Below are 12,315 nucleotides of genomic sequence, written 5' to 3' on the forward strand. Positions count from 1 at the left end.
TTTTGGGTGAACTATTCCTTCAAGTGAAGCCGTCTGCATTATGGCAAGTAACCAAAGAAGAGAACTTCTGCCGGATTAGAGCAGTCCACACTTCCTTATATATATATATATATATAGTACTATTAGGTACAGTGTTGGGGGTAACGCATTACAAGTAACGCGAGTTACGTAATCAGATTACTTTTTTCAAGTAACTAGTAAAGTAACGCATTACTTTTTAATTTACAGGAGAATATCGGAGTTACTTTTTCAAATAAGTAACGCAAGTTACTTTTTCTTTTTTCAATTTATTGATTGACAGCTCTCCTGTTCCCATGTTGAGAAATCATGTTACTGTAGTTCTAAAATAAATATGAATATGCATTAATTCATCTCACAAAAAAAAACACAGATTCAGTATTCCTGAAAATGAATAAAAATAATGCAACTCAAAATATGACGCAGACCTGCAATAATTAAATGTTAAACAACACAAATATCCTTTATGTATTTAATCCCATTCTATTAACCAATGTCTTCGCTTTCAACCTTTGATGATCCAGTTCAACCGTACTAATACGCAAAAATTACTCTAGACAAACATTTGTGTGTCTTTTTTTATTGCTGAAGTGTGTTGAAATGTCTTCTTCTGCATTCTACTGTACGGACGTAAATTTACTTTCCCTTCAGCCTGAGGCTTATTCATTTCACTTTTGGTGTGAAAAGGCTTTTATATTTGCCAAAAATATAACTTTTTTATTTTAAAAACAAACAAGCAAGCCCTGTCCAGATTTAAAAAGTAACGCAAAAGTAATGTAACGCATTACTTTCCATAAAAAGTAACGAAGTAACGTAATTAGTTACTTTTTTATGGAGTAACGCAATATTGTAATGCATTACTTTTAAAAGTAACTTTTCCCAACACTGATTAGGGAAGCCAGTGACTTCAACTTTTTCACCATTTTTTTTCCCTTTTGTTGAAAAATGACTAATAAAAAAAGAATAATGCTAAATGATATCCATTATAATGAGTTAAAAGCAACACATTTCTGGTTTTGTGTCGGTGAAGGGGGACTTGAAAAGTTTGCGAGAGTCTGGAAGACTAGAAGACGGCACATAAGGGAGCGTTTTCTTGTTATTGACTCACTGCCCTGTCATTATGTCAGTTATGTTCTCACATGAGGAAAAGTTGTTTTTTTTGTAGATTACATAGACACAAAACAATGGGATGAGACCTTTATTTAGAAATATTTAGGTTTACAAAAATAATTTAATTTACACTGGAAAGAAAACTGAAGATATTTATGTAGGAAGAGTAGTTTGGTCTTGGCCCTCTATGACACGACTCTCGGCAGAATGTGAACAAAGATCACCTAAACTATCAGCATTCTTAATTTGTAAACCTGAAAATTAGATCTAAAGCAATGTACTTGTTCAAGGATTGTACTTGCATCGCAGTTCGTCTCGGCCAGTATCGTCAGGCATTCGATGCGCTCCGACATTTGTGCTGTTGTCTGCTTTAGCTGAATATTTTCTTCTTCAAGCAAATGTATCCTGAGGAAGTTAAACAATGCAGTTTTGATCGATGGATGGATTGCAAAAAGGAAACCACTGGTCAAAAGTTTGGGGTCGGTAAGAATTTTTTTGAAAGAGGTTTCTTATGCTCACAAAAAGCTGCATTTATTTGTGCAATATTATATTTTTAAAAAAAAAATTTCTATGTGAATATATTTTAAAATGTAATTTATTACTATGATGCAAAGCTGAATTTTCAGCATCATTCCTCCAGTCTTCAGTGTCACGTGATCCTTCAGAAATCAGTATAATATGCTGATTTGCTGCTCAAGAAACTATTTTTGCTGCTAAGATACTATTTTTTTTAGGGTTCTTTGATGAATAGAAAGTTCAAAAGAACAGCATTTGTTAGAAATCTTTTGAATAAAAGATTTTAAATTAATTTCTGTTTTAAAAATCAAACTGACCCCAAGCATTTTACAACGGTAGTGTACATTTACAACTAAAAGTACCTCATCTGCATGGTGGAAATCACATCCGAAGCATTTTTCTGTGCCTCTTCAAAGTCATGCAGCTGTAAAAGAAGCTCTCTGTTCTTCTGAAGCAGACTCATTTTCAGATGTGACCGTCTTCATCACCTGTGCCGTCTGATGAGGAGCAGGCATCATCATCATTTAAAGGTGACACAGTTTTTAATATTTTTACCCAGCCTGCCATGTTACTGTACCTTTTCCTCCTGTTTCCCCACAATAAAAATCTCTTTCTCCAGGTCTTTTATTTTTTCGTCACGCCACCCCGTCTCTCTCAGGTAAACCCCTCTGGCCCGGCTCAGCTTGTTTTTGTAGTGGATTCGCTTGTCGTTGCATTTACTGGAAAACAAGATAGAGGAAATAATGAAGAATCTCTTCCAAACTTGTTACTCTTAATCACTCAAGTAAGCATTTTAAATTCTTTAGTGTTCTCTCAGAACTCTCTGCAGTGTTATTTTAGTAACACTGAGATACTAATAAAGTTTTTATTTTTGTTTTAGTCTTTTGTCATTTTTATTATTTTTATATATATATATGTATATATATATATGTGTGTGTCTATATATATATACTGTATATATGTATATATACTGTATATGTCTATATAGTTTTTATTGATTTTTATTTCAGTTTGTTGTGATTGGCCGAATACCTCAAGCATGTGACGTGTGTCAGCATGTGTCCAGAGCGATGAGACAAAAACATTAAAACCCATTACAAACGAGGCATTTGTTGCATCCAGTGGGGACATAATTACGGATTATAATGACTTATACTGTCTTTTTACGTGTTGCGTTGCATCGCGCCGCATAAACATAAAACAATGTCTGCATTTGTGATCGGAGAAATGACAAACAACAAGCGCTACTCTACACTGCTCAAAACTCGCGTTTGATTCATCAGTGGCAAATTCTTTAAATATGAAAACGTACTTACAGTCTGTGAGTCAGAAGCACCAGACTGTCCTTGCAAAGTTGGAATTGCCCCACTTTATAGAAACAGCCGGCATTTTAGGCTATACTCTCACAGGTTCAGGAAACAGTCCTCCGTAAAATGCACTGCACACATCTGAATATTTGGGTTGAAGTGTTCTGGAACAGTGTTGTAAATACAACTTAACCACTGATTTCTAGTCGTGTCCTCTTTTGGAAGACCAAACAAAGTAGTTTCACTTTCACAACAAATAGACATGTGGGGGCGTGTTTAAATGAGCCGTTTTAGGGGGGCGTGGACGAGTCTTAACTTTTATAAAGAATATCTCTTTGAGTTTGAGACTTTAGTCTTTGCAACTTTAGGGATCTTATCTATTCACGAACCGCTTGTAACACTCCAAAGAGAAAGGAAAAATTGAAATCGCATCATATGACCCCTTTAAATTACCAGTCAAAATTCCTCACTATCAAACATTTAAACCCTTAAGCGTTTAACATTTCAAAACCTCAAGCTTTTATTTTGTTGGAATCCTAGTGAAAGTCCTAGAGTTTGTGAGAAGCACTTTCTGCGAAACGAGCCACTTTGAGATGCTGAGAAACACTGCGTCAAAGCTTCACACATGTTGTGCTTATTTAAATCGCAGCCTTTAATTTGATAATCACACTAAGCTATATTGCGATTTTATTTAGATTCATTGTGCAGCCCCATTAATTTGTTTATTTGACCTTCAATTTAATGAATTATTAACTTTTCAAACCCCAAAGGTTTTGGGAAACACCGTGTCAGAATAGTGGTTTGTTCACCTGGACCAAAGCTTTGGCCTGGTCAATTTCCATCTGCATGGTCATAGACAGCTTCAGCTGGCAAACGTTAACCTCCAGAGACGACACCTAAAAAGTCCGTTATTTAGTCCCTTAGCATAAATAGCAGTGCTTGAAGTGGGCCGGTACGCAGTATATATTTAAGCACTATATATTAGCCTTTAGAGTACCTGCACTATTGACATGTTGCCGGTACTCAGAGTAAAAGCGTCAGGGTCTGGGTGATTATATGATCCCATATATGAATAGAAAGAACACTATATAAATCACACTACCCAGGCGGGATCACCCCTCATCTCGACCTATCACGTGAATGAATGCAAGCGGAGTGTGTGGGGTGCGAGAGCATGTCAGGGTCAGAGTAGTAGAATAATAATTAATTATTGATTACTAATTTGAATCTGTACTTTATAACGAAAATTATGTCTTAAAATGAAAAGAAACAGGCTTTTGCGATCACATCATTTTAAACCGGTAAACTCTTGGAAAGTCCAAGGATCCAGTAAATGAAACCGCGGTAATGCAGAGAAAACACGGCCGATTTCATCAGCGATTGCAGATTGAATAGTGACTTACGTCCAGATGTCAGTAAAATTATTCTTTTCAGCGTGTATTTGGCTTAAAAGCAAGAGTGTTTTATAATGAACGCTGATTATGCGGTGGTCAGAGATTTAGCTATTCTGAATGGATCAGTATAGTAGTAAAGGCAGGCAATTTAGTGGTCTTTGGCGTCTCCCTGTGGTCCTGTTTGGTATCGCAGCTTGACATGTGCTATTTTGTATTGAAAACTTTTATTTAATTATTGATTGATTGTGGCAATATACATACATTGTGAATTATTAAAAAGTACTTATTTATTTAATATAAATAAAGAATTAAATAAATAAGGGGGGCAGGGTTGGGTACCGGCACTTTTCCACTTCAAGCACTGATAACTAGTGACCAAATCAACTTTCAAATAAGAGTCAAATGGCTCTGGTTACCTGCTTCAGGTGTTTGTCACATTGTCTTGCCACATCTTGTGTCTCAAGCTCTCGTACCTTAGTTACTAAATCTCTCATCTGTGAAGACATGCATGAATGCATTTGCTCATTAAATTTGCTTTTTGTTAGTGCCTTCAGTCTAATTAAGCACACATTTTTCACATGTTTTCGAATAGTCACATATTAATATATATACATATATATATTGTTATAATTTCACATTGAATCTCCAACTTAATGTAGAAACAACATAAAGATGGTATATTTTAAATATGTTTAATGGCATCTTTTTACTAAGTAGCCTATTATTAATGAAGATCAGAATCAGACACCAATACTGCTACCGATGTCTCTGCTTTCTATGATATAAAGTCAAAAGTGAGGCCGAACCCTTGATGGATATCCGCTTCCTGTGGCTTCTTGCCTTTGGATGGAGTGACAGTGCTGTCAGGGCCTTCTGTCTGTTAATGTAAAATAATATTCAAATAATATTATACATATGCTCAAGGAATTTCTTATGCTCATCAGGGCTGCAATTATTTGATGATAAAATACAAAAGCAGTAATATTGTGAAATATTATTGCAATTAAAAAAAAACTGTTTTCTATTTATTTTAAAATCTAATTTATTGCTGTGATGCAAAGCTGAATTTTCAGCATCATTACTCCAGTCTTCAGTGTCACACGATCCTTCAGACATCATTCTAATATGCTGACTTGCTGCTTAACCATGAAACTTTTTTTTACGATTATTAGATGACTGGAAAGTTCAAAATAACTGCATTTATTTAAAAAAGAAGTCCTTTGTAACATTATGTCTTTACTGTCATTTTTGATTAATTTAGGTTAAGTTCCTTTAAATTAATAACAAATAAATAAATCAAAATCTTACTGACCCCAAACTTTTGAACATCACTCTTCTAGAATAATTATTAATCTTTTTCCATGATTATCTTACCATTTCAAGCAAATGCACACGCACCGCCTGTAGCCTCTTCACCCTCTCTCTAAGGTGGCACAGCTCTTCTTCCTGTTTCTCATTTATCTCTTTCGGTTTTCGCAATTCAGCAACTTCTAAAAAGAAAAAAAATCTTTCATCTAACTAAAAGAAAGTCAAACTGTAAGTTGGTTCAACTGAGAGGTTATCTATATGATGCAAAAGAAAGAGAAATGTTGAATAAGTTATACCACAGCGTTTCAGTTTCTCCACTTCGTGACGGAGGTGCTCGACTTCCATTTGAGCTTCTTGCAGCTCTGGTTCTAAGACAAAAGCATGATTTTGATCTCAGTATGTTCATGAGTGTGTCCTTTCTTCTTATCCCAGATGTGAGACCAGTGAAGTGATTTACCATAAGCCTTTTGGGTCAGGTGAGCAGACTCCAGCTCATCCGTGAGTCTGCGGATCTCCTTGTGGGCCATGGCGAGTCGAGCAGAGGCCTCTTCTACATCTCGCTCCAGTTCCTGCAACGTCCGTCCCTTCAGCATGTCGTCCCTACTGAACTGCAGGTCAACCGCCTGCTACAAACACAGAAACTCATGTAAAACCATTTAACAGTGGACATTTTGTGTATTTAATGAACCAAAGCATGCTTTGTAGGCATGAGCATGACAGGAAGCACGCTGCTTTAAGAAATCCTCAACTTGCATGCTTTTGGAAAATGAAACATTCACAAGAGAGAAAAAAACTACTTTTTAAAGGTTAGTAAAAGTGGTCCTTGTGTAAATTAAACACGCAGGATTGCTGGAATCCACCTGAAATGAGACGTAATATTAATGCCTCTAAAATCTCTCCTCTTGCTTTTTGTTGAGCATTTCAATGACATGCATCAGGTTAACTGTCATAAACATACAGGCAGTAATTTCTGTTTACTCTGAGCAACCTAGAAGCCTCTTCCAAGGACTCTGAACGTGTGGTGGTGCCACCTTGTGGAAAGATGAGGAGGTACATTTATTAAGTCTCTAATCTGAAGTTCTGCACTTAAACAACAAAAAACAAGAATTAGCTCAGGAACATTGTTATATCATCAAAAGTGAAAACTATATGCAATATATTATATTTTTCATTTTTATATAAAGTTATATAAGTAATATAAGGATAAGTTCATCTGTTACACAGTATACTCGCGTAAAGCTATATATACTGTGTATATATATATATATATATCGGCTGCTTGATTGATTATATTGTTGCAAAATATATTATGATTCTGCTCTAATCTGCTAAATGTGACTGTAAGGCATTAAGATATTAATATTAAGATATGAATGTGATTGTCTGTGAAGCTGCTTTGAAACAATGTGTATTGTGAAAATGGCTGTATAAATACATTTGACTTGACATATAGTAAGACAAAACCTGAGAACTGATTCTCTTACTTTGACCACATTCTCTCTACAATCCTTCAACGTTTGCTCCTTATGGACATCAGGATCCTGTGCAGTCTTCCCATCCACATTCTCCTGGCTTTGTATTTTCTCCAGCAGGGAGGCTCTGTCTGCGAGGAGGTACGCCACCTGTTCACCTCAGGCTGATGGGAATAATATCAGCCAGACCTTCCTGAAGTAACATCTCAGAGATCTCACTCCTCTGTGCCTCTGAATGCATAAATTCAAATATCATGAGTGGCGAAGAGCTAGTCTGATAGAGGACAGAACAGACAGAAACGCACCTTGTTGTCGGTGGATGTCATCCAGAGAAGCATGGAGCGTTTTGTTTTCTTGCTCGAGATGTAAAGCCACAGAGTCTCGGGTCTTTGTGAGACTCTTAATTTGATTAACATATTGCTGAACCTGACAACATACAGACAACGTAAAATAACAAGACTGCTAGTTTCCTTTTTTTCTAAAAAAAAAACAAACATCTCCTATCGTGTTCCACAGTCAAAAAGGCACTCATATGAATATGAAACAAAATGCAGGGGACCAAACGATGAGTCTCCAGGTTTTTTTTTCTTTGGCCGTACTCCCCTTTTCAATCTCAGCAACACGTTCCTTCTGCAGATCTAGTATCTGCTGGTTGAGGGATCTCACAGTACTTTCGCTGCTCCTGTAAAGCTGCCACAGCAGAGACAGACGCTCATTGCTGGAGGCCGAGGAGTCCAACCCTTCCTCCTGCAGCCGCTGATCCATGTCCTGCAACATCTGTCCATCCCAAACAGATAAGGAGATGAACATACAGATGTATATAGATCTATCTATCTATCTAGTTAGTTAGCGATCTTAAGGTTTGGTGTCTTTTAGATGATGTTTACACTGAACACGTGATCTGCTCATGTTGTTTAAACATCTTTTGACAGCTGTTGTTGCAGATCGGTGGCGCACATGCGCACATCCGACTTAGCGGTTTTCTAGCATGAAAACATTCCAACTTTCTGTTACTTTTGTTTTTCAGCAAAATGAATAAAGCGAATAACGCAGAGAATAGTACGAGGTATATGCCTATAACTTGAGATGGATGTTTACCACACTCGGATCGTGATGTGTTTCCCTATAAAGAACAGTAAATTAAACGATTTGCCACGTAGTTATTTAACAAACACTCTTACCTGTGCTGTGCACATCTCTTCACGTTATTCAGAACCATTTAATTACTTATTGTTGTTAGTTATTGCTTTGAAAGTGAAAATTCCGCGAAACGCACACACGTTGCCGATTATCCAAACGTTGCTGCGGCGACTTCAATCGAACTGTTTTTCTTTCATGTCACTGTCGCGTTCTAACGGAACTTCTTAACTTTCACCGTCGCCTAGAAACGGATGTTATAATGTATCACCTTCAGTATTTTTCAGCATTTGTTTGAAATTCACGTTCATCAGCGTACAGGCTGAGTGTGTGTGTGTGTGTGTGTGTGTGTGTGGGGGGGATGTAGCCTGTTAAGGTTCATTACACGAAACGGGCGCCTTTTGCACTTTGAAAAAGTGATTTTAAGTACATTTCTTAAAGGTTTTAAACATTCCATCAAACTTGATAAAGCATTATTTAATGTTGACGAGGGACACCCTTTTCATGCAATGACCCAGATAAGAGCACATACATGTAAAATACTAGCTTCTTTAGATCCCCTTCCTCATACATCAAATTCACACATTGAAACTAACCATTTGAATGAACAGAACTAGATAAAAAGTTTATTTTTGGTAAGCGGAAAGATTCATTTTTGGAACGGAAGATTAAAACACTTCACTGGGGATTTATGGGTGTAAACTGATGTTTCTGTGGGTGGTCTGTGTTTCCTCCCACAGGAAATGATTGTCCAGATTGCTCCATGTAGGGGTTTTCTAATTGCCTAAACTACAGCACCTGACTATCCATGAACAGATATGAATATAATCATAAAACTGAAAAAAATCCTTGAAGAAGATAGAATAACTGTTAAATAACAGTAAACATAGCATTTTATCTTATCTTATGTTTAGGCTTATATATACAATTAATTATAATTTAATTAGAAATAATTTATTTAAAATATACATTTTTAAAAATATACATTTTATTTATTGCTGAATCTACCATATCAGAACATCAATGCATGGACTGTTGTGTAATTATGTAACAGACTCTCTCTGGGTTTGGGCGGACACAAACTCAAGCCCATTTTTAGTTTGTAGAAACTAACCCAGAGTTTTTCTGGAGCTGTGAAGGAAACTCCTCCTCTAACCGAGCCTGCATTCTTTCCTGGACCGTTTTCCCCCAAACGTGGGAGTCTGTGGAGAGAGTGAGTGTGTGTGGAGAAAAGGGGAGGAGAACAGCTGAAGACAAGGAGAGCAACACAGAACTTCAGACCAAAGTTTTCAGAAGATCTGTTGGTACGAGTACACAAGGTAAGCAGCATTTTGACTTCTTCAACAACAAAGTATTTCCACTCCTAATAATATAAATAATCATTTTAGACAAGTTTTACAGCCATAGAAGAATCTTTAAAGTGCCTAAAAGTTATTCAGAAAGCTATGGATGTACTGGTGCATGAAGAACCCAGACGGTCTTCATTTTTACTTTATTAATATATGAGAGTGAGACTATAACGATATGCTACAGAACCTACAGAGTCACATCAAGAATAAAAAAACAACAACTAAAGAATGTCCATATGCAAAAAGTGCTGAACCTAAGAACCACGGAAGAACCTTTATTATTATTATTAAGAGTCAAACTATTTATGTTCTCTGAGATATTCTTCTGTTTGTTTAGTCATATATACATAATGAAAATCCTTAGAAACCTTAGATAGAAGTAGAAATAAGATGCAACCAAACAGACTATAAGATTATGTAATCATTCTCACAAAACTGTCCAAAATGTCTTAATTAACCTCATGTGATCATTAACCTCATGTCCGTTCTGCTGTCCTGTCTGAGACATTACTGTACGATCTATGTACTTTTATGAGCAGTGAGTACAGCTCAACTGTGTTTACAGAGTAAAGAGCATCTTGGTAAAGTCTTGAATGGCACACAGGGCGACTAAAGCGAAATAACTGTCTGAATGTGTGCCAGGAACACATAACCAGCAGCTCCTGCATGTAAACATGGAGAGGTGGGGGCCGATTTAATGAAAACCAGAGTTGGGGAATGTTGACTAAATACGTAATTTTACGGCCACCACAAAGGACCTCTTGGTCTCTGGTTTGGAAAGAGATTCTCGTTTGCCCTGTGAGTTATTTTCACTGCACTGTCGTGACAGAGAGGGTGTGGAATCTCGGGATCTGCTTGTGTCATTCCCAATCTTCCTTCCCTATCCAGATCCATCACACAGTCCTTATTTATGAATGGATGTTTTGTTGATTTCAACCAGAAGTCTCCATTCATCTTATGGACAGAAAAGTCATGGAAGGTTTGTGATATAGCCATGTTTTGCGTCTTGGAAATGTGATGATGGAAAATCGTCTAGCAGTGAGGTAAAAACTCATTTATAGGTATGATGCCAGTGAAGTATTATTACAGCGCTTGAATCAAAGTTCACACGTAAGTCCAACATTTTTTTCCTGGAAAAGATGCTGTCAGCAAAAGGCATCATTTTGATGAAGTAAACATGAATATTTCTGGAGACCCTCTGTACATTTGGAATCATATACAGTAGCGTTCAAAAGTTTTGGGGTCAGTAAGATTTTTTTTAAAGGAATTAAAACTTTTATTCAGCAAGGATGCATTAAATTGATCAAAGGTGACAGTAAAGACACTTTTAATGTTACAGAAGATTTTCATTTCAAATTAATGCTGTTTTTTCTATTCAGAGAATCCTGAAAAACAAAACCTATCGCAATTTATGGAACAGGAATATGAAGCAGCACAACTGTTTTCAACACTGATAATTATAATAAATGTTTCTTGAGCAGTAAATCAGCATGTTAGAATTATTTCTGAAGGATCATATGACACTGAAGACTGGAGTAATGATGCTGAAAATTCTGATTCCCATCACAGGAATAAATGACATTTTAACATATATTCACATAGAAAACAGTTATTTGAAATTGTAAATAATGTTTACGGTTTTTACTGTATTTTTCGATCAAATAAATGCAACCTTGGTGAGCATTAAAGACTTGACATAAAAAATAAAAAAAAGACCAGTCTCAAACTTTTGAACGGTATTGTGTGAATAGGAGATGTATATTCACATGAGATAGAAACAGGAGATCTGTGTCATTGTGTTCGTTTAGTTTCATTCAAATCTGGAGATCAGACACAAACTGCTGCTGTTTACACAGAGATCCTTAACGCCGGACACATCAGAGGCTTTTCAGACACACTGATTAAATCCCAAATGATTCCTTCGTTTTTCTTTGTGAGAGGAAAGTTCTCAACCAGAACCTTTTATTCTGCATGCAGGATCCACCAAAATGGCGTTCCTCTTGATGTTTGTGACTGTTCTGCATTTGGTCACCCTGGCCATGCTTTTCATTGCCACCATGGAGAAGGTTAGTCGTAATTCACTTGCACAATCACTGCTGTAAAATGTATCTTGCCTATAGCTATTACAATAAAGAAACATCTGCCTCATGAGCAAATGCATGGAGTTCAGAGGTCATGCATGTCTGTCTAACAAAATATGTTCAAAATTGTAGGCTGAATTCTAAATATTTACTACAGTAAATATGTTTTAATGTATACTGTAGTGTAAATAATTGGAGATCAGGTGAAACATAATTTTTGCAAACTGAAATTTGAGAGTTCACATTTTTAAAAAGCATCTTCATTACATACTTCTAAGTTAGCATATTTGTTTGTAATTGATTTTTTCATTTATATATTTTTCATGTTCTATTATACACTTTTCTTTCATTATACACTTTTATTATTGTGTTTTATTGTTGTTTTTACACTTTCTTTTGCATTGATTTTGTACTGACCTGTGAAGCTCCTTATGTTTTGTATTTTTTATGTCTTCTTATTCAGTTTTATTTTTATATTCTATATTCTATATTTTAGATTCAACTTATTATTATTATTATTACAACTTATTATTATTATATTTTTCTAGTCCTGGTGGTCTTGGGGAGACATAGAGAACACAGATCTCTGGTATAAGTGCATCTATGAAAACGCCACAGAAACC

General features: G+C 36.0%; 1 pseudogene; it reads right to left on the reverse strand.

Annotated features, from left to right (window-relative positions):
• Window positions 1-1,208: 1,208 nt before the first annotated feature.
• LOC107751214 (cingulin-like) lies at window positions 1,209-8,321 on the reverse strand (annotated as a pseudogene).
• Between the last annotated feature and the right edge of the window lie 3,994 nt (window positions 8,322-12,315).

This window comes from Sinocyclocheilus rhinocerous, unplaced genomic scaffold, assembly GCF_001515625.1.
Source record: "Sinocyclocheilus rhinocerous isolate Xijiao unplaced genomic scaffold, SAMN03320098_v1.1 scaffold362, whole genome shotgun sequence".
Classification (NCBI taxonomy): Eukaryota; Metazoa; Chordata; class Actinopteri; order Cypriniformes; family Cyprinidae; genus Sinocyclocheilus; species Sinocyclocheilus rhinocerous.